Genomic DNA, 24,302 nt, shown 5'->3' on the forward strand with positions numbered 1-24,302 from the left:
TTGTGTTGAGTTACAGGAACCTCAGCATCAGATGAAATCCTCTTCAGCGCCCCAGGGAGACTGGGGGACTTGCCAGATTTTCAGCTTTATCACTGGGTCCTTTGGCTCAGGGCTGTTGAGCAAAGTGCTCCCCTCTGCTGGAGAGCCACAGGGGCACTACAGAGCGGCCTCGTGTTCCCTGCTCCTGCCCGTGCCTGTGGACGGCCAGTGTGACCGCGCGCGAGACAAAGTAGTGCATTCGTGGTGTAAATACAGAATGTTCAATAGCTGACTGAGGAAAGTTACAGAGACGGGAGTATACGTTCTGAAATAATGTGAACCACTGTTACTACACACAGACAGACTACTTAAAAATCATGTGGCTTTTTAAGGTCGTTTTGTCTGCCTAAAGTACGTTAGATTTGTCACAGCAAAGAGTTTGAATACTTACAGAATGCAGCAGCTAGAATTGTTACTTGGAGCAGAAAGAATGACCACATAACCCCCATACTTCTCTCTCTTCATTGGCTTCCTCTCGGGTACAGGGCGGACTTCAAACTCCTTCTACTTACTTACAAGGCTCTCAGAGGTCAGGCACCTGTCCTGCCTCGCAGGGATACTGCAGAGGAGAAATACTGTCTGTCATGGGCTGGGCACCATGTGAGTTGAATGCTGCATCAGTGCCATGGATCCAAGAGGGGCATCATGGATACAGCTGTCGTTTAGGAGGATTCTGCTGGTCTGCAGAGACCTGCATGGGGTACTGACATACAGATAACGTGATGGATGGATGGATTAATACCCGCATTCATTTCTTTCTTTTTTTTAAATGATATAATGTTAGCATGCCCAAAGGGGTTGGGCAGCCAGTTGACCTTGGACCCCTAGAGGATTTTATTCTCCTTACTGAGGAGTCTTTGGTTCCTTTCCTCCATTGTCTTCAGTTCTGTATTCACAAAATGTATATTTACCTGCATTGTTAAGCGCCTTGGGGCAACCTTGTTGTGAAAGGTGCTATATGAAAATAAATTGAATTGAATGGAATGACAGAGTCACGGCTTTTCCAGTTTCCTCTCCTATTATCTTCTTTATCTGCACTCTAAAACACAGTGAAACCTTGAACCTTTCAACTGGACCACTGCCGTTCTACATCACAATGACTCTAACTAGGACGGAGACTTGAATGGGATGAAAAAGGAAAAGGCATTATTTGCAGGAAGAAATTAAACTGTTCCACCTGATCACTTGCTAAACAAAGTGATTCACTGGAGTGGAGGCGGTGAAAGCTTTGTGAATCAACTTACAAAAGGAAACATGTAAGAAACGTGGCTCCCATATTTAACCCTTGAAAAATCTATGAGTGTTATGGGGAGGTGAAAGTATTGTTCAATTATTCTAATAAAGCTCACTCAACTAAGACCCAGAAAAGTACCAGAGTATTCTCACCTAAGAGGAAATACTAACAAGTAGGATGTTAAAATGAAAAGCATTAAAAACTGAATGATCTTCAGTAGCTGAAATGATTATTGAGCTCTGGGTCACAGTGCTCCTGAAAAAAAATCAAATTTCAGCAGACACCCAAGGACAGCAGGTGAGCACCATGCTGAGCCAGTGTATAAGTGTATGAATCACAGTTTCAAGGAGCTTTTTTCAGTTTCGTTCCACTGATCGGCCAACACGGGGGGAACTTCAGTCTTACTCGCCCTATTGCATTAAGAAACTGTACAACATTCTCCAATAAGAACTTGCGACCTCACCTAACGAAAAGCAATTTGCGTAGCAGGGAAAGACTGGACTCCCACTGGGGATTTTTGTTTTTCATCCCGATGGTGATGTGCACTATATAGAACGTTGCTGGACCCTCCTCGGGAAGCGTGCAGAGATCACATTAGATGTGTTGCTCAAGCTCTTTATTGTCACGTACAGTAAACCCAGCAGTGTGGTCAGTGCGGGATGTGTTCTGTCCTGACGGCAGGGTCAGCAGCCAGAGGAGACCTGAAACACAAGACGGAGAGGTAAGACATTGATTCCGACAGAGAGAGCTTTCACACCGGGTTACTGACAAGAGGGGCAATAAGAGAAGAGTTGTAAAGACACGCCGAAGAGAATATTCTCATCTAAGAGGAAATATTAACAAGTAGGATGTTAAAATGAAAAGCATTAAAAACTGCATGATCTTCAGTAGTGAAATGATTACTGAGCTCTGGGTCACGGACAGCAGGGGAGTGAATGAGTTGTTTATTTTGTTTCCTGTGAATTATGTAGAATTCACAACGTGTTCCAATTGTACAGGAAAACCATTGAGAGCAGATTCACTTCTTCTGCGCCAGAATGAATGATTTCCATCTTCACTCTAGGGTACTGTACTTTACAGCACTGTATTGTATTCTGCATATATGTCTGTTATGTATACATTTTCTTTCTCACTTTGTCTCTCTGTCCATTTGTATCAGTTTGTTGGAGAGCACCATCACACCAGCATCACAACATTTATTCTACTGCCTTATTAAGCAAATGTCTCTACTAAATTCTTTTTATATATAAAACATTTTTTGACATGAAATACACAAATGGCTAAATATACTTTCTGATTATATTTCCATCTTAGAAATGAAGCATTTCTCTCCTGCAGTTTGAAGTTGTTAAATAGAAAACTGGATCACTCCAGGGCCGAGTCTTCTCCCTCTCTTACACTCTCTTACATTCGTTCACGAATGATCACAAGAGCAAACACACAGACTGGCTTCTCACAAAGTGTGTCGATGACACAGTCCCGGACAGCTTACTAAAGGACCCAGAAAATCACCACGGGCCAGTCTGAACAGTTTCACGGAATAGTCTGTTGACTTCTCTTTGATGTTTCATGTTACAAGAGCAAAACAATACTCACTGATTTGAGGATAATTGCGCCATCCCTCCAGCCTACTGAAATGAACCGTCAGACTGCAGAAGCTGTCAGTGACTACAGGTCCTTGGGCCTGGTCAGAGAAACCTGAGATGAGACAAACGTTGTGAGACCATTTATAAGCTTGTGACCTCAAATTAAACGGAAGTCAGACATTTTCAAAGGGGGCAACACTGCGGCACAGTGGTTAGCATCGCTGCCTCATAGCACCGGGGCCCTGGGTTTGATTCCAGGGGTGCTGTCTGTGTGGAGTCTGCATGTTTGTTCGCGCTGCAGGGGACACCTCACCCCCACAGGGCACACAGACACAAACTCACACCACAACACAATCAACCTGCCAGTATCAGTTTGTGTTCAGTGCTGGGGAGGTGCCTTGTCCTTGCAGAACAAAAACAAGGTGATCAGGACTGACGGCAAGATTCAGGTATTCAAGTACCCAGTAAATCCAGGGCTCAAATGGGGGAACTGTTTCACGAGCTACACAACATCCTCACACACGATGACAGAGCCTTGGAAAGCCGTGTGGAGAGTGAGGTGCTCGTACCCAGCCGGAGTTAAAAGACCACGCATTGAGCAGAGCAACTGAGCAAAAGCACACTATCGATCTACCCAACCCAGAAAAGCACACATCTCCGTGATACAGAGGCTAAGGCAACATGTGAGTAAAGGATTTTGAATCAGCAATTGTGCTGATGAGCCAGTCAGCAATTTTTCAGAAACAGCAAACATGTCGTCAGCCTCCAGGAGCTGCAGAAGATTGTGAGATATAAAGGAGTGAAACCAGGGCAGGAGAAACTGATTCCTCGTGTAGGAAGCTGAGGAAAAAGATGCACACCCTGCAGACTGAAAGGAAGACAGCACAAACTATCAGTAATGTCAGCCTAGAAGAAAGTGTAGTGCAGTGTGTTGCAACTAAGTTTTTGTTCAATATTTGTTTTGTCTGAAAGAGACTGTTTTGATCAGATACATGCAATACTATTTCTTTCTCATTCTCTGTCTTTTTATGTCTTATTTGGATCACACCATAAAGTTCATAACCCAGCCAGTTGCTTTGGCTCTGAAAGCATCCCTCAGCAGGGACAGCCCTGATCCCCAAACAGAGGGCTGCCCTTCCCACTGCCCGTCTGCTCTCTGCCCAGTGGAAGTAGCGTTTCTGCCCCGCAGCTGTGTGAGAGAAGATGACCTGAGAGCACTAACCCACCTCTGGAGAGGGAAGAGTCTCAGCTGGAAGGGAGGAGGAGCTGCCGGGCTGCCGCAGACAAGGCGCCGCTGAAATGATAGAGAAATCTTTTAGAATCAAACGTCACCTGGCTCAGTGTTTAAGCTGTAGTACATGATCACATTATATTATTAAAACATGCAGACTGCCATTTCCATTCTGTACAAACAAAGGGTTTTCCATTGTAGAAAACACCACTGCAAATCCAAAGCGGAGTGCACTGGGACTGCAGTCCAGAGAAACCCATCATGTTACAAGAACTGGAGGCCATTTCACACCAAAACTGTACAATAGGATTCTTTCTGCACACCCAGTACTGGGGGCTGTGTCAGAGGCTCCTCACCGTTCTGTGATGATTTTAGACGTCGAATCGGGCAGGAGGCAGGCGCTCTTCGGGAGCTCTGGTCGCGTGCTATAACTCGGACCACACGATGGCACAATTGCTTCCTACATACAAACAGAAACTTCAAACAACAAAACCCAACAAGAAATCTGTGCACACTTGGACTCCTGCTGCAGCTGAGGAGCTGTCACGCACACACCTCCTGTGTGGGTAGTGTTGGCCGTAGGACGTGTTGTTCACAGAGAGAAAAAATACACCATAGCAAGTCAGCACTCAAACAAACCAAAAGGCCAGTTTTATTGAAGTTGACGCAGCTGGCCACACAAACACTCACTGGGTCTCTTCACCAGGTATCCACACAGACAGCACCCCAGGAAACCAGACCCATGAGAACAGGGGCAGAGCATGCAGACTCCACACAGACAGCACCCCAGGACACCAGACCCATGAGAACAGGGGCAGAGCATGTGCGCCGTCTCTCAGCCTTTCACTTCCACATGCAGATCAGGACCCGACCGGAGACTCCTTAGTTTTCTTCTGCGAAATGTCCACAAAATACTCCAGCCAGCGCCTTTTAGACTAAAGTTTCGGCTTTGCCAGCTGTCTCCCTCCCGGAGGTCAGATCGCAACAACTTCTGCAGCACCGTTTCCCCAGCAACCACGTTTTATTTAACAAAGTAAAATAAACACAGGAGAAAAGTTTGCAAACATGCAGGCAGGATGAGCGCTGCAGACACATGCTGCTGCCCGGGTCCGTCTTGTGAAATAAACAGAATTTTGCACCCCAGGAACTAGACCCACGAGAACATAAGGAGAGCATGCAAACTCCACACACACAGCACCCCAGAAAACTGGAGCCACGAGAACATGAGCAGAGCATGCAAACTCCACACACACAGCACCCCAGGAACTAAATCCAGGCTCCCAGCGCTGCCACCCACTGCGCCGCCGTCTCTCACCTCCACTTGCAGATCATGACGCGACCGGAGACCGGAGACTCCTCACTCCTGCAGCAACACACCCCAGCAGGAGGAGGCGCCGACGGACTCGCTCATGGTGCAGTGAGCCCAGCGGTGTGAGGCTGGTGTCCAGCGCTGATATTTACCGACAGCCTGCGACTCACCGTTTCTTCCTTTTCTTCTGCATAATGTCCACAAAATACTCAGCCAGCGCTTTTTAGACTAACGTTTCTGCTTTGCTCGCTGATTAGATTACAAAAGCCGACTGTTTACCTCCTAGAGGTCAGCTCGCATCAACTTCTGCAGCACCGTTTCCCCGGCAACCACGTTTTATTGACAAAGTAAAATAAACACAGGAGAAAAGTTTGCAAACAAGACGGGAGCTAAGAAACACGAGGACAGTGGGTTTGCTTTATGTGCCGGGTCGATTAACCAGCGCCGCAGACAAGTGAAATACAAGAAAACATACACACAAGGGAACACATAAGAGAGACAAAGAAATACAAGACACGATAAATACGCTGAAATTGTATAAATATAATTCATTCTAATGTTCAATGAAATCAGCGAAACACATGGGCAGGGCAGCCCAGTGAACTACAGAGACTACATTACCCATAAGCCCTGTGGGCGACACCATTTTGACGTCATCGACTCATACTTTTGTATTTTTTATGAGACCAAAAACTACAAGAAAACGTAACGTAGCAGTCGTATTGTCAGGATACATGCAATAATACATGTACATTTTATGGAAAAAAAGATTCAACAAGGTAAATGCAGATAAGGCCCGTCCATGCTTCAACGTTCTTACAACACAGAAACAGACACATTTCAGAAAGAAAGACATTCTGAAATAAAATGTCTTTACATCCGTCTTAAACTGTTCAAACACGGTCTCCTCTCACACCATTCCCTTAATAATTATGTTGCGCAAGTATAATAATGTTTTAAAATACAAACGATATTTTCATCTTCCTTTTCAATGGGATTAAAACGTAACAAATGTATTTCTTTCCGATTTCAAGTCTTTCCGATAGCGCTTTGAGACTCAGCTCCGTGTATCTCTGTCGCCACCCAGTGGACATTTCTCGGAAGTGTCACCGCCCGCCGGAATTCGGAAAAGTCCCGGGACTGAAGCTGTGTGACTGGGCAAGAGCCTGTCTCCCGCCTCCTGCTGAAATCTCAGCGCCGATTGGACAAAAGCTGCTCACAGTCCGGATCCAGTGGAAGGCCGATCCACTACGGGTTTTCCGTAGCCGGCAGTCCGGATCCAGTGGAGTGGCCGATCCACTCCGGGTTTTCCGTAGCCGGCAGTCCGGATCCAGTGGAAGGCCGATCCACTCCGGGTTTTCCGTAGCCGGCAGTCCGGATCCAGTGGAGTGGCCGATCCACTCCGGGTTTTCCGTAGCCGGCAGTCCGGATCCAGTGGAAGGCCGATCCTCTCCGGGTTTTCCGTAGCCGGCAGTCCGGATCCAGTGGAAGGCCGATCCACTCCGGGTTTTCCGTAACCGGCAGTCCGGATCCAGTGGAACGGCCGATCCACTCCGGGTTTTCCGTAGCCGGAAGTCCGGATCCGGTGGAAAGGCCGATCCACTCCGGGTTTTCCGTAGCCGGAAGTCCGGGTCCGGTGGAAAGGCCGATCCACTCCGGGTTTTCCGTAGCCGGAAGTCCGGGTCCGGTGCAAAGGCTGATCCACTCCGGGTTTTCCGTAGCCGGAAGTCCGGATCCTTTACGATGCACGCAAGACTACGTTACAGATCACTGGAGTACATTATACAGTCAAATAAAGATAAGGTACGCACAGCTTTCATGTTGTGATACTTAGACATGGTTTGGAGACGTTCCCTCGTGTGTATTTTGAATTATTCAAATGCGTGTCGCTTTAATTTGGAAGCGCATCATTTCAGTGCATGAGTTTACCTGTTATATTGGGCGAGATTTCACACGGATAATCAAACAAGAACGAGTTTGCCCTGGAATCCAGTCCACTGCCCAACCTGAAAGTCAGAGCATGAGAACGGACGGATTGTATGGCGATTGTGGAGTTGCTCGACCACATCAAGTAGGCGAGAAGTACAATCTGCTACTACGACATACGGTCTAATTATTCAATTTTCGATTATTTCTCATCTTTAGGCTATTTCTACATCTAATAACGAGCGAGTATAATGATTAAGCCAATGATACATTATATTTTAGATTCGGTTCAGCAGTATTGAGCAGTAAAATAACATCAATTTGTCTACAGGAAATGTCAGAATTAGAAGCCTTCTTTACACCATTTTGCCGATCTGTTCAGAGTGTTTTAACAACAGAACAAAACAAAAACAAACGTAAGGTTTCTGGGCTGCTTTGAGATAGACAATTATCATCTATATTACTTTTAAATCTATGCACACTGTGTATCTTTACCGGGTCGATTCAATGTACAATTTTGTACTGACGCCTTAACCTTATTATTCATACAAAATCTGTTTGACAATAGTCATGTTTGATTCCACTCACTTTCCCCAAAGAGGTGCTCCAAAATAGTTTGACAAGATATTGTGAGATTGCGAGAGGGATCTGAAGTATTTATTAGTACAAGTATAACTAAATTGTTTTCCTTGTAGTCTAATAAAGGTTGTAAATTCTTCCATAGTTTCTGAAGGGCTACTGTTAGTTTCTTAAAAGCATCAATACCTAGTTCCTGAATGATTAAATTAGGGAAACATACATCACCTACTTTGCTTAATTTTGTAAATAATACTGTCGGTATCGGTATTAGATGCTCTAAACCCTGTAGCATTTAGGCCTCCTTCTGCCCGTGTTTGACAAATAGCAACCATGAATAAAGTTTTTTTTTATTTTATTTTACTAAGGTAGAGAACATCAAATCACAAAATCACCTTTTTGAAAGTCTTAATACCAAGATATTTAATCACATCTTTTACATGTATATTACGTACGGAGCAGACACTTTCCAACAGCCACCAGTTCACTTTTCTGATATGTAAAGAAAGACCAGAAACAGAGGAAATGACTTGTATACGCATTTAATTGCTTTGTCCACCTCTGTGTGCTTTCTCAGAGAGAGAGAGTTGTATCCTCAGCCAATTGGGAACACCTGTCATCTCTTTATCCTGTACTTGAATACCCTGAAACTATTTGTTATAGGGGCGTAAGCAGTGGGAAGAGGAGTGGGCTCGTGTCGAATTGCCTTACCCGTTCCCAATCTGCAGGAGGTCCCACGACGGCAGGTAGCTGCTCCAGTCGCTGGAGCTCAGTTCGCTGTCGAGGGAGGACGAGGGCTCTGGCTCAGGGGAATCACGGCTCCACAGCTCCTACCTGTTGCAGAGTGTTTCTGCCCTCCCGATGGCCTCTGTGTTTTAGAAGGATCTGTCTCTTTTCGCTTGCTTACACCACAGGTTTCATCGACGATAGTGTGCATCCTGAAGCAGTGAGTTATCGGTCTTATTTCTACTGAGAAACAGTTCAAGCACTCACAAAACAATAACCAGGAGACGGTGTATGAAAAAGAATTGTAAGACTTGCAGAGTAGATTTGAATAGACAGTGGACGTCACACTGCGTGCTTGAATATCAGAGATTCAATTCATTCTTTCCTGTAGGTTAACTTCCTGTTTGACATTGTTCCGCTGTCACTTCTTCACAAACTCATAACTCACCGTGTTCAATTTTGTGTTGAGTTACAGGAACCTCAGCATCAGATGAAATCCTCTTCAGCGCCCCAGGGAGACTGGGGGACTTGCCAGATTTTCAGCTTTATCACTGGGTCCTTTGGCTCAGGGCTGTTGAGCAAAGTGCTCCCCTCTGCTGGAGAGCCACAGGGGCACTACAGAGCGGCCTCGTGTTCCCTGCTCCTGCCCGTGCCTGTGGACGGCCAGTGTGACCGCGCGCGAGACAAAGTAGTGCATTCGTGGTGTAAATACAGAATGTTCAATAGCTGACTGAGGAAAGTTACAGAGACGGGAGTATACGTTCTGAAATAATGTGAACCACTGTTACTACACACAGACAGACTACTTAAAAATCATGTGGCTTTTTAAGGTCGTTTTGTCTGCCTAAAGTACGTTAGATTTGTCACAGCAAAGAGTTTGAATACTTACAGAATGCAGCAGCTAGAATTGTTACTTGGAGCAGAAAGAATGACCACATAACCCCCATACTTCTCTCTCTTCATTGGCTTCCTCTCGGGTACAGGGCGGACTTCAAACTCCTTCTACTTACTTACAAGGCTCTCAGAGGTCAGGCACCTGTCCTGCCTCGCAGGGATACTGCAGAGGAGAAATACTGTCTGTCATGGGCTGGGCACCATGTGAGTTGAATGCTGCATCAGTGCCATGGATCCAAGAGGGGCATCATGGATACAGCTGTCGTTTAGGAGGATTCTGCTGGTCTGCAGAGACCTGCATGGGGTACTGACATACAGATAACGTGATGGATGGATGGATTAATACCCGCATTCATTTCTTTCTTTTTTTTAAATGATATAATGTTAGCATGCCCAAAGGGGTTGGGCAGCCAGTTGACCTTGGACCCCTAGAGGATTTTATTCTCCTTACTGAGGAGTCTTTGGTTCCTTTCCTCCATTGTCTTCAGTTCTGTATTCACAAAATGTATATTTACCTGCATTGTTAAGCGCCTTGGGGCAACCTTGTTGTGAAAGGTGCTATATGAAAATAAATTGAATTGAATGGAATGACAGAGTCACGGCTTTTCCAGTTTCCTCTCCTATTATCTTCTTTATCTGCACTCTAAAACACAGTGAAACCTTGAACCTTTCAACTGGACCACTGCCGTTCTACATCACAATGACTCTAACTAGGACGGAGACTTGAATGGGATGAAAAAGGAAAAGGCATTATTTGCAGGAAGAAATTAAACTGTTCCACCTGATCACTTGCTAAACAAAGTGATTCACTGGAGTGGAGGCGGTGAAAGCTTTGTGAATCAACTTACAAAAGGAAACATGTAAGAAACGTGGCTCCCATATTTAACCCTTGAAAAATCTATGAGTGTTATGGGGAGGTGAAAGTATTGTTCAATTATTCTAATAAAGCTCACTCAACTAAGACCCAGAAAAGTACCAGAGTATTCTCACCTAAGAGGAAATACTAACAAGTAGGATGTTCAAATGAAAAGCATTAAAAACTGAATGATCTTCAGTAGCTGAAATGATTATTGAGCTCTGGGTCACAGTGCTCCTGAAAAAAAATCAAATTTCAGCAGACACCCAAGGACAGCAGGTGAGCACCATGCTGAGCCAGTGTATAAGTGTATGAATCACAGTTTCAAGGAGCTTTTTTCAGTTTCGTTCCACTGATCGGCCAACACGGGGGGAACTTCAGTCTTACTCGCCCTATTGCATTAAGAAACTGTACAACATTCTCCAATAAGAACTTGCGACCTCACCTAACGAAAAGCAATTTGCGTAGCAGGGAAAGACTGGACTCCCACTGGGGATTTTTGTTTTTCATCCCGATGGTGATGTGCACTATATAGAACGTTGCTGGACCCTCCTCGGGAAGCGTGCAGAGATCACATTAGATGTGTTGCTCAAGCTCTTTATTGTCACGTACAGTAAACCCAGCAGTGTGGTCAGTGCGGGATGTGTTCTGTCCTGACGGCAGGGTCAGCAGCCAGAGGAGACCTGAAACACAAGACGGAGAAGTAAGACATTGATTCCGACAGAGAGAGCTTTCACACCGGGTTACTGACAAGAGGAGCAATAAGAGAAGAGTTGTAAAGACACGCCGAAGAGAATATTCTCATCTAAGAGGAAATATTAACAAGTAGGATGTTAAAATGAAAAGCATTAAAAACTGCATGATCTTCAGTAGTGAAATGATTACTGAGCTCTGGGTCACGGACAGCAGGGGAGTGAATGAGTTGTTTATTTTGTTTCCTGTGAATTATGTAGAATTCACAACGTGTTCCAATTGTACAGGAAAACCATTGAGAGCAGATTCACTTCTTCTGCGCCAGAATGAATGATTTCCATCTTCACTCTAGGGTACTGTACTTTACAGCACTGTATTGTATTCTGCATATATGTCTGTTATGTACACATTTTCTTTCTCACTTTGTCTCTCTGTCCATTTGTATCAGTTTGTTGGAGAGCACCATCACACCAGCATCACAACATTTATTCTACTGCCTTATTAAGCAAATGTCTCTACTAAATTCTTTTTATATATAAAACATTTTTTGACATGAAATACACAAATGGCTAAATATACTTTCTGATTATATTTCCATCTTAGAAATGAAGCATTTCTCTCCTGCAGTTTGAAGTTGTTAAATAGAAAACTGGATCACTCCAGGGCCGAGTCTTCTCCCTCTCTTACACTCTCTTACATTCGTTCACGAATGATCACAAGAGCAAACACACAGACTGGCTTCTCACAAAGTGTGTCGATGACACAGTCCCGGACAGCTTACTAAAGGACCCAGAAAATCACCACGGGCCAGTCTGAACAGTTTCACGGAATAGTCTGTTGACTTCTCTTTGATGTTTCATGTTACAAGAGCAAAACAATACTCACTGATTTGAGGATAATTGCGCCATCCCTCCAGCCTACTGAAATGAACCGTCAGACTGCAGAAGCTGTCAGTGACTACAGGTCCTTGGGCCTGGTCAGAGAAACCTGAGATGAGACAAACGTTGTGAGACCATTTATAAGCTTGTGACCTCAAATTAAACGGAAGTCAGACATTTTCAAAGGGGGCAACACTGCGGCACAGTGGTTAGCATCGCTGCCTCATAGCACCGGGGCCCTGGGTTTGATTCCAGGGGTGCTGTCTGTGTGGAGTCTGCATGTTTGTTCGCGCTGCAGGGGACACCTCACCCCCACAGGGCACACAGACACAAACTCACACCACAACACAATCAACCTGCCAGTATCAGTTTGTGTTCAGTGCTGGGGAGGTGCCTTGTCCTTGCAGAACAAAAACAAGGTGATCAGGACTGACGGCAAGATTCAGGTATTCAAGTACCCAGTAAATCCAGGGCTCAAATGGGGGAACTGTTTCACGAGCTACACAACATCCTCACACACGATGACAGAGCCTTGGAAAGCCGTGTGGAGAGTGAGGTGCTCGTACCCAGCCGGAGTTAAAAGACCACGCATTGAGCAGAGCAACTGAGCAAAAGCACACTATCGATCTACCCAACCCAGAAAAGCACACATCTCCGTGATACAGAGGCTAAGGCAACATGTGAGTAAAGGATTTTGAATCAGCAATTGTGCTGATGAGCCAGTCAGCAATTTTTCAGAAACAGCAAACATGTCGTCAGCCTCCAGGAGCTGCAGAAGATTGTGAGATATAAAGGAGTGAAACCAGGGCAGGAGAAACTGATTCCTCGTGTAGGAAGCTGAGGAAAAAGATGCACACCCTGCAGACTGAAAGGAAGACAGCACAAACTATCAGTAATGTCAGCCTAGAAGAAAGTGTAGTGCAGTGTGTTGCAACTAAGTTTTTGTTCAATATTTGTTTTGTCTGAAAGAGACTGTTTTGATCAGATACATGCAATACTATTTCTTTCTCATTCTCTGTCTTTTTATGTCTTATTTGGATCACACCATAAAGTTCATAACCCAGCCAGTTGCTTTGGCTCTGAAAGCATCCCTCAGCAGGGACAGCCCTGATCCCCAAACAGAGGGCTGCCCTTCCCACTGCCCGTCTGCTCTCTGCCCAGTGGAAGTAGCGTTTCTGCCCCGCAGCTGTGTGAGAGAAGATGACCTGAGAGCACTAACCCACCTCTGGAGAGGGAAGAGTCTCAGCTGGAAGGGAGGAGGAGCTGCCGGGCTGCCGCAGACAAGGCGCCGCTGAAATGATAGAGAAATCTTTTAGAATCAAACGTCACCTGGCTCAGTGTTTAAGCTGTAGTACATGATCACATTATATTATTAAAACATGCAGACTGCCATTTCCATTCTGTACAAACAAAGGGTTTTCCATTGTAGAAAACACCACTGCAAATCCAAAGCGGAGTGCACTGGGACTGCAGTCCAGAGAAACCCATCATGTTACAAGAACTGGAGGCCATTTCACACCAAAACTGTACAATAGGATTCTTTCTGCACACCCAGTACTGGGGGCTGTGTCAGAGGCTCCTCACCGTTCTGTGATGATTTTAGACGTCGAATCGGGCAGGAGGCAGGCGCTCTTCGGGAGCTCTGGTCGCGTGCTATAACTCGGACCACACGATGGCACAATTGCTTCCTACATACAAACAGAAACTTCAAACAACAAAACCCAACAAGAAATCTGTGCACACTTGGACTCCTGCTGCAGCTGAGGAGCTGTCACGCACACACCTCCTGTGTGGGTAGTGTTGGCCGTAGGACGTGTTGTTCACAGAGAGAAAAAATACACCATAGCAAGTCAGCACTCAAACAAACCAAAAGGCCAGTTTTATTGAAGTTGACGCAGCTGGCCACACAAACACTCACTGGGTCTCTTCACCAGGTATCCACACAGACAGCACCCCAGGAAACCAGACCCATGAGAACAGGGGCAGAGCATGCAGACTCCACACAGACAGCACCCCAGGACACCAGACCCATGAGAACAGGGGCAGAGCATGTGCGCCGTCTCTCAGCCTTTCACTTCCACATGCAGATCAGGACCCGACCGGAGACTCCTTAGTTTTCTTCTGCGAAATGTCCACAAAATACTCCAGCCAGCGCCTTTTAGACTAAAGTTTCGGCTTTGCCAGCTGTCTCCCTCCCGGAGGTCAGATCGCAACAACTTCTGCAGCACCGTTTCCCCAGCAACCACGTTTTATTTAACAAAGTAAAATAAACACAGGAGAAAAGTTTGCAAACATGCAGGCAGGATGAGCGCTGCAGACACATGCTGCTGCCCGGGTCCGTCTTGTGAAATAAACAGAATTTTGCACCCCAGGAACTAGACCCACGAGAACATAAGGAGAGCATGCAAACTCCACACACACAGCACCCCAGAAAACTGGAGCCACGAGAACATGAGCAGAGCATGCAAACTCCACACACACAGCACCCCAGGAACTAAATCCAGGCTCCCAGCGCTGCCACCCACTGCGCCGCCGTCTCTCACCTCCACTTGCAGATCATGACGCGACCGGAGACCGGAGACTCCTCACTCCTGCAGCAACACACCCCAGCAGGAGGAGGCGCCGACGGACTCGCTCATGGTGCAGTGAGCCCAGCGGTGTGAGGCTGGTGTCCAGCGCTGATATTTACCGACAGCCTGCGACTCACCGTTTCTTCCTTTTCTTCTGCATAATGTCCACAAAATACTCAGCCAGCGCTTTTTAGACTAACGTTTCTGCTTTGCTCGCTGATTAGATTACAAAAGCCGACTGTTTACCTCCTAGAGGTCAGCTCGCATCAACTTCTGCAGCACCGTTTCCCCGGCAACCACGTTTTATTGACAAAGTAAAATAAACACAGGAGAAAAGTTTGCAAACAAGACGGGAGCTAAGAAACACGAGGACAGTGGGTTTGCTTTATGTGCCGGGTCGATTAACCAGCGCCGCAGACAAGTGAAATACAAGAAAACATACACACAAGGGAACACATAAGAGAGACAAAGAAATACAAGACACGATAAATACGCTGAAATTGTATAAATATAATTCATTCTAATGTTCAATGAAATCAGCGAAACACATGGGCAGGGCAGCCCAGTGAACTACAGAGACTACATTACCCATAAGCCCTGTGGGCGACACCATTTTGACGTCATCGACTCATACTTTTGTATTTTTTATGAGACCAAAAACTACAAGAAAACGTAACGTAGCAGTCGTATTGTCAGGATACATGCAATAATACATGTACATTTTATGGAAAAAAAGATTCAACAAGGTAAATGCAGATAAGGCCCGTCCATGCTTCAACGTTCTTACAACACAGAAACAGACACATTTCAGAAAGAAAGACATTCTGAAATAAAATGTCTTTACATCCGTCTTAAACTGTTCAAACACGGTCTCCTCTCACACCATTCCCTTAATAATTATGTTGCGCAAGTATAATAATGTTTTAAAATACAAACGATATTTTCATCTTCCTTTTCAATGGGATTAAAACGTAACAAATGTATTTCTTTCCGATTTCAAGTCTTTCCGATAGCGCTTTGAGACTCAGCTCCGTGTATCTCTGTCGCCACCCAGTGGACATTTCTCGGAAGTGTCACCGCCCGCCGGAATTCGGAAAAGTCCCGGGACTGAAGCTGTGTGACTGGACAAGAGCCTGTCTCCCGCCTCCTGCTGAAATCTCAGCGCCGATTGGACAAAAGCTGCTCACAGTCCGGATCCAGTGGAAGGCCGATCCACTACGGGTTTTCCGTAGCCGGCAGTCCGGATCCAGTGGAGTGGCCGATCCACTCCGGGTTTTCCGTAGCCGGCAGTCCGGATCCAGTGGAAGGCCGATCCACTCCGGGTTTTCCGTAGCCGGCAGTCCGGATCCAGTGGAGTGGCCGATCCACTCCGGGTTTTCCGTAGCCGGCAGTCCGGATCCAGTGGAAGGCCGATCCACTCCGGGTTTTCCGTAGCCGGCAGTCCGGATCCAGTGGAAGGCCGATCCACTCCGGGTTTTCCGTAACCGGCAGTCCGGATCCAGTGGAACGGCCGATCCACTCCGGGTTTTCCGTAGCCGGAAGTCCGGATCCGGTGGAAAGGCCGATCCACTCCGGGTTTTCCGTAGCCGGAAGTCCGGGTCCGGTGGAAAGGCCGATCCACTCCGGGTTTTCCGTAGCCGGAAGTCCGGATCCTTTACGATGCACGCAAGACTACGTTACAGATCACTGGAGTACATTATACAGTCAAATAAAGATAAGGTACGCACAGCTTTCATGTTGTGATACTTAGACATGGTTTGGAGACGTTCCCTCGTGTGTATTTTGAATTATTCAAATGCGTGTCGCTTTAATTTGGAAGCGCATCATTTCAGTGCATGAGTTTACCTGTTATATTGGGCGAGATTTCACACGGATAATCAAACAAGAACGAGTTTGCCCTGGAATCCAGTCCACTGCCCAACCTGAAAGTCAGAGCATGAGAACGGACGGATTGTATGGCGATTGTGGAGTTGCTCGACCACATCAAGTAGGCGAGAAGTACAATCTGCTACTACGACATACGGTCTAATTATTCAATTTTCGATTATTTCTCATCTTTAGGCTATTTCTACATCTAATAACGAGCGAGTATAATGATTAAGCCAATGATACATTATATTTTAGATTCGGTTCAGCAGTATTGAGCAGTAAAATAACATCAATTTGTCTACAGGAAATGTCAGAATTAGAAGCCTTCTTTACACCATTTTGCCGATCTGTTCAGAGTGTTTTAACAACAGAACAAAACAAAAACAAACGTAAGGTTTCTGGGCTGCTTTGAGATAGACAATTATCATCTATATTACTTTTAAATCTATGCACACTGTGTATCTTTACCGGGTCGATTCAATGTACAATTTTGTACTGACGCCTTAACCTTATTATTCATACAAAATCTGTTTGACAATAGTCATGTTTGATTCCACTCACTTTCCCCAAAGAGGTGCTCCAAAATAGTTTGACAAGATATTGTGAGATTGCGAGAGGGATCTGAAGTATTTATTAGTACAAGTATAACTAAATTGTTTTCCTTGTAGTCTAATAAAGGTTGTAAATTCTTCCATAGTTTCTGAAGGGCTACTGTTAGTTTCTTAAAAGCATCAATACCTAGTTCCTGAATGATTAAATTAGGGAAACATACATCACCTACTTTGCTTAATTTTGTAAATAATACTGTCGGTATCGGTATTAGATGCTCTAAACCCTGTAGCATTTAGGCCTCCTTCTGCCCGTGTTTGACAAATAGCAACCATGAATAAAGTTTTTTTTTATTTTATTTTACTAAGGTAGAGAACATCAAATCACAAAATCACCTTTTTGAAAGTCTTAATACCAAGATATTTAATCACATCTTTTACATGTATATTACGTACGGAGCAGACACTTTCCAACAGCCACCAGTTCACTTTTCTGATATGTAAAGAAAGACCAGAAACAGAGGAAATGACTTGTATACGCATTTAATTGCTTTGTCCACCTCTGTGTGCTTTCTCAGAGAGAGAGAGTTGTATCCTCAGCCAATTGGGAACACCTGTCATCTCTTTATCCTGTACTTGAATACCCTGAAACTATTTGTTATAGGGGCGTAAGCAGTGGGAAGAGGAGTGGGCTCGTGTCGAATTGCCTTACCCGTTCCCAATCTGCAGGAGGTCCCACGACGGCAGGTAGCTGCTCCAGTCGCTGGAGCTCAGTTCGCTGTCGAGGGAGGACGAGGGCTCTGGCTCAGGGGAATCACGGCTCCACAGCTCCTACCTGTTGCAGAGTGTTTCTGCCCTCCCGATGGCCTCTGTGTTTTAGAAGGATCTGTCTCTTTTCGCTTGCTTACACCACAGGTTTCATCGACGATAGTGTGCATCCTGAAGCAGTGAGTTATCGGTCTTATTTCTACTGAGAAACAGTTCAAGCACTCACAAAACAATAACCAGGAGACGGTGTATGAAAAAGAATTGTAAGACTTGCAGAGTAGATTTGAATAGACAGTGGACGTCACACTGCGTGCTTGAATATCAGAGATTCAATTCATTCTTTCCTGTAGGTTAACTTCCTGTTTGACATTGTTCCGCTGTCACTTCTTCACAAACTCATAACTCACCGTGTTCAATTTTGTGTTGAGTTACAGGAACCTCAGCATCAGATGAAATCCTCTTCAGCGCCCCAGGGAGACTGGGGGACTTGCCAGATTTTCAGCTTTATCACTGGGTCCTTTGGCTCAGGGCTGTTGAGCAAAGTGCTCCCCTCTGCTGGAGAGCCACAGGGGCACTACAGAGCGGCCTCGTGTTCCCTGCTCCTGCCCGTGCCTGTGGACGGCCAGTGTGACCGCGCGCGAGACAAAGTAGTGCATTCGTGGTGTAAATACAGAATGTTCAATAGCTGACTGAGGAAAGTTACAGAGACGGGAGTATACGTTCTGAAATAATGTGAACCACTGTTACTACACACAGACAGACTACTTAAAAATCATGTGGCTTTTTAAGGTCGTTTTGTCTGCCTAAAGTACGTTAGATTTGTCACAGCAAAGAGTTTGAATACTTACAGAATGCAGCAGCTAGAATTGTTACTTGGAGCAGAAAGAATGACCACATAACCCCCATACTTCTCTCTCTTCATTGGCTTCCTCTCGGGTACAGGGCGGACTTCAAACTCCTTCTACTTACTTACAAGGCTCTCAGAGGTCAGGCACCTGTCCTGCCTCGCAGGGATACTGCAGAGGAGAAATACTGTCTGTCATGGGCTGGGCACCATGTGAGTTGAATGCTGCATCAGTGCCATGGATCCAAGAGGGGCATCATGGATACAGCTGTCGTTTAGGAGGATTCTGCTGGTCTGCAGAGACCTGCATGGGGTACTGACATACAGATAACGTGATGGATGGATGGATTAATACCCGCATTCATTTCTTTCTTTTTTTTAAATGATATAATGTTAGCATGCCCAAAGGGGTTGGGCAGCCAGTTGACCTTGGACCCCTAGAGGATTTTATTCTCCTTACTGAGGAGTCTTTGGTTCCTTTCCTCCATTGTCTTCAGTTCTGTATTCACAAAATGTATATTTACCTGCATTGTTAAGCGCCTTGGGGCAACCTTGTTGTGAAAGGTGCTATATGAAAATAAATTGAATTGAATGGAATGACAGAGTCACGGCTTTTCCAGTTTCCTCTCCTATTATCTTCTTTATCTGCACTCTAAAACACAGTGAAACCTTGAACCTTTCAACTGGACCACTGCCGTTCTACATCACAATGACTCTAACTAGGACGGAGACTTGAATGGGATGAAAAAGGAAAAGGCATTATTTGCAGGAAGAAATTAAACTGTTCCACCTGATCACTTGCTAAACAAAGTGATTCACTGGAGTGGAGGCGGTGAAAGCTTTGTGAATCAACTTACAAAAGGAAACATGTAAGAAACGTGGCTCCCATATTTAACCCTTGAAAAATCTATGAGTGTTATGGGGAGGTGAAAGTATTGTTCAATTATTCTAATAAAGCTCACTCAACTAAGACCCAGAAAAGTACCAGAGTATTCTCACCTAAGAGGAAATACTAACAAGTAGGATGTTCAAATGAAAAGCATTAAAAACTGAATGATCTTCAGTAGCTGAAATGATTATTGAGCTCTGGGTCACAGTGCTCCTGAAAAAAAATCAAATTTCAGCAGACACCCAAGGACAGCAGGTGAGCACCATGCTGAGCCAGTGTATAAGTGTATGAATCACAGTTTCAAGGAGCTTTTTTCAGTTTCGTTCCACTGATCGGCCAACACGGGGGGAACTTCAGTCTTACTCGCCCTATTGCATTAAGAAACTGTACAACATTCTCCAATAAGAACTTGCGACCTCACCTAACGAAAAGCAATTTGCGTAGCAGGGAAAGACTGGACTCCCACTGGGGATTTTTGTTTTTCATCCCGATGGTGATGTGCACTATATAGAACGTTGCTGGACCCTCCTCGGGAAGCGTGCAGAGATCACATTAGATGTGTTGCTCAAGCCCTTTATTGTCACGTACAGTAAACCCAGCAGCGTGGTCAGTGCGGGATGTGTTCTGTCCTGACGGCAGGGTCAGCAGCCAGAGGAGACCTGAAACACAAGACGGAGAGGTAAGACATTGATTCCGACAGAGAGAGCTTTCACACCGGGTTACTGACAAGAGGAGCAATAAGAGAAGAGTTGTAAAGACACGCCGAAGAGAATATTCTCATCTAAGAGGAAATATTAACAAGTAGGATGTTAAAATGAAAAGCATTAAAAACTGCATGATCTTCAGTAGTGAAATGATTACTGAGCTCTGGGTCACGGACAGCAGGGGAGTGAATGAGTTGTTTATTTTGTTTCCTGTGAATTATGTAGAATTCACAACGTGTTCCAATTGTACAGGAAAACCATTGAGAGCAGATTCACTTCTTCTGCGCCAGAATGAATGATTTCCATCTTCACTCTAGGGTACTGTACTTTACAGCACTGTATTGTATTCTGCATATATGTCTGTTATGTACACATTTTCTTTCTCACTTTGTCTCTCTGTCCATTTGTATCAGTTTGTTGGAGAGCACCATCACACCAGCATCACAACATTTATTCTACTGCCTTATTAAGCAAATGTCTCTACTAAATTCTTTTTATATATAAAACATTTTTTGACATGAAATACACAAATGGCTAAATATACTTTCTGATTATATTTCCATCTTAGAAATGAAGCATTTCTCTCCTGCAGTTTGAAGTTGTTAAATAGAAAACTGGATCACTCCAGGGCCGAGTCTTCTCCCTCTCTTACACTCTCTTACATTCGTTCACGAATGATCACAAGAGCAAACACACAGACTGGCTTCTCACAAAGTGTGTCGATGACACAGTCCCGGACAGCTTACTAAAGGACCCAGAAAATCACCACGGGCCAGTCTGAACAGTTTCACGGAATAGTCTGTTGACTTCTCTTTGATGTTTCATGTTACAAGAGCAAAACAATACTCACTGATTTGAGGATAATTGCGCCATCCCTCCAGCCTACTGAAATGAACCGTCAGACTGCAGAAGCTGTCAGTGACTACAGGTCCTTGGGCCTGGTCAGAGAAACCTGAGATGAGACAAACGTTGTGAGACCATTTATAAGCTTGTGACCTCAAATTAAACGGAAGTCAGACATTTTCAAAGGGGGCAACACTGCGGCACAGTGGTTAGCATCGCTGCCTCATAGCACCGGGGCCCTGGGTTTGATTCCAGGGGTGCTGTCTGTGTGGAGTCTGCATGTTTGTTCGCGCTGCAGGGGACACCTCACCCCCACAGACACAAACTCACACCACAACACAATCAACCTGCCAGTATCAGTTTGTGTTCAGTGCTGGGGAGGTGCCTTGTCCTTGCAGAACAAAAACAAGGTGATCAGGACTGACGGCAAGATTCAGGTATTCAAGTACCCAGTAAATCCAGGGCTCAAATGGGGGAACTGTTTCACGAGCTACACAACATCCTCACACACGATGACAGAGCCTTGGAAAGCCGTGTGGAGAGTGAGGTGCTCGTACCCAGCCGGAGTTAAAAGACCACGCATTGAGCAGAGCAACTGAGCAAAAGCACACTATCGATCTACCCAACCCAGAAAAGCACACATCTCCGTGATACAGAGGCTAAGGCAACATGTGAGTAAAGGATTTTGAATCAGCAATTGTGCTGATGAGCCAGTCAGCAATTTTTCAGAAACAGCAAACATGTCGTCAGCCTCCAGGAGCTGCAGAAGATTGTGAGATATAAAGGAGTGAAACCAGGGCAGGAGAAACTGATTCCTCGTGTAGGAAGCTGAGGAAAAAGATGCACACCCTGCAGACTGAAAGGAAGACAGCACAAACTATCAGTAATGTCAGCCTAGAAGAAAGTGTAGTGCAGTGTGTTGCAACTAAGTTTTTGTTCAATATTTGTTTTGTCTGAAAGAGACTGTTTTGATCAGATACATGCAATACTATTTCTTTCTCATTCTCTGTCTTTTTATGTCTTATTTGGATCACACCATAAAGTTCATAACCCAGCCAGTTGCTTTGGCTCTGAAAGCATCCCTCAGCAGGGACAGCCCTGATCCCCAAACACAGGGCTGCCCTTCCCACTGCCCGTCTGCTCTCTGCCCAGTGGAAGTAGCGTTTCTGCCCAGCAGCTGTGTGAGAGAAGATGACCTGAGAGCACTAACCCACCTCTGGAGAGGGAAGAGTCTCAGCTGGAAGGGAGGAGGAGCTGCCGGGCTGCCGCAGACAAGGCGCCGCTGAAATGATAGAGAAATCTTTTAGAATCAAACGTCACCTGGCTCAGTGTTTAAGCTGTAGTACATGATCACATTATATTATTAAAACATGCAGACTGCCATTTCCATTCTGTACAAACAAAGGGTTTTCCATTGTAGAAAACACCACTGCAAATCCAAAGCGGAGTGCACTGGGACTGCAGTCCAGAGAAACCCATCATGTTACAAGAACTGGAGGCCATTTCACACCAAAACTGTACAATAGGATTCTTTCTGCACACCCAGTACTGGGGGCTGTGTCAGAGGCTCCTCACCGTTCTGTGATGATTTTAGACGTCGAATCGGGCAGGAGGCAGGCGCTCTTCGGGAGCTCTGGTCGCGTGCTATAACTCGGACCACACGATGGCACAATTGCTTCCTACATACAAACAGAAACTTCAAACAACAAAACCCAACAAGAAATCTGTGCACACTTGGACTCCTGCTGCAGCTGAGGAGCTGTCACGCACACACCTCCTGTGTGGGTAGTGTTGGCCGTAGGACGTGTTGTTCACAGAGAGAAAAAATACACCATAGCAAGTCAGCACTCAAACAAACCAAAAGGCCAGTTTTATTGAAGTTGACGCAGCTGGCCACACAAACACTCACTGGGTCTCTTCACCAGGTATCCACACAGACAGCACCCCAGGAAACCAGACCCATGAGAACACAGGCAGAGCATGCAGACTCCACACAGACAGCACCCCAGGACACCAGACCCATGAGAACAGGGGCAGAGCATGTGCGCCGTCTCTCAGCCTTTCACTTCCACATGCAGATCAGGACCCGACCGGAGACTCCTTAGTTTTCTTCTGCGAAATGTCCACAAAATACTCCAGCCAGCGCCTTTTAGACTAAAGTTTCGGCTTTGCCAGCTGTCTCCCTCCCGGAGGTCAGATCGCAACAACTTCTGCAGCACCGTTTCCCCAGCAACCACGTTTTATTTAACAAAGTAAAATAAACACAGGAGAAAAGTTTGCAAACATGCAGGCAGGATGAGCGCTGCAGACACATGCTGCTGCCCGGGTCCGTCTTGTGAAATAAACAGAATTTTGCACCCCAGGAACTAGACCCACGAGAACATAAGGAGAGCATGCAAACTCCACACACACAGCACCCCAGAAAACTGGAGCCACGAGAACATGAGCAGAGCATGCAAACTCCACACACACAGCACCCCAGGAACTAAATCCAGGCTCCCAGCGCTGCCACCCACTGCGCCGCCGTCTCTCACCTCCACTTGCAGATCATGACGCGACCGGAGACCGGAGACTCCTCACTCCTGCAGCAACACACCCCAGCAGGAGGAGGCGCCGACGGACTCGCTCATGGTGCAGTGAGCCCAGCGGTGTGAGGCTGGTGTCCAGCGCTGATATTTACCGACAGCCTGCGACTCACCGTTTCTTCCTTTTCTTCTGCATAATGTCCACAAAATACTCAGCCAGCGCTTTTTAGACTAACGTTTCTGCTTTGCTCGCTGATTAGATTACAAAAGCCGACTGTTTACCTCCTAGAGGTCAGCTCGCATCAACTTCTGCAGCACCGTTTCCCCGGCAACCACGTTTTATTGACAAAGTAAAATAAACACAGGAGAAAAGTTTGCAAACAAGACGGGAGCTAAGAAACACGAGGACAGTGGGTTTGCTTTATGTGCCGGGTCGATTAACCAGCGCCGCAGACAAGTGAAATACAAGAAAACATACACACAAGGGAACACATAAGAGAGACAAAGAAATACAAGACACGATAAATACGCTGAAATTGTATAAATATAATTCATTCTAATGTTCAATGAAATCAGCGAAACACATGGGCAGGGCAGCCCAGTGAACTACAGAGACTACATTACCCATAAGCCCTGTGGGCGACACCATTTTGACGTCATCGACTCATACTTTTGTATTTTTTATGAGACCAAAAACTACAAGAAAACGTAACGTAGCAGTCGTATTGTCAGGATACATGCAATAATACATGTACATTTTATGGAAAAAAAGATTCAACAAGGTAAATGCAGAT

The 24,302-nt window shown here is 45.6% G+C and overlaps 1 long non-coding RNA gene across 2 annotated transcripts in view; it reads right to left on the reverse strand.

The window, feature by feature from the left end:
• The window catches only part of LOC148654202 (uncharacterized), a 45,284-nt gene extending 39,335 nt beyond the window's left edge, over positions 1-5,949 (reverse strand). Inside the window, exons 1-2 of one of the 2 annotated variants that reach the window (XR_015941434.1) lie at positions 5,406-5,949; positions 4,447-4,550 (exon numbers count right to left, since the gene is read on the reverse strand). This is a non-coding gene — a long non-coding RNA (uncharacterized LOC148654202). Of the gene's footprint in view, positions 1-4,446; positions 4,900-5,405 lie in introns of those variants that run through there. The other variant, XR_015941433.1, reaches the window with a different exon arrangement.
• Between the last annotated feature and the right edge of the window lie 18,353 nt (positions 5,950-24,302).

The sequence above is a fragment of the Lepisosteus platostomus genome, chromosome 9 (assembly GCF_059453375.1).
Source record: "Lepisosteus platostomus isolate fLepPlt1 chromosome 9, fLepPlt1.hap1, whole genome shotgun sequence".
In the NCBI taxonomy this organism is placed as follows: Eukaryota; Metazoa; Chordata; class Actinopteri; order Semionotiformes; family Lepisosteidae; genus Lepisosteus; species Lepisosteus platostomus.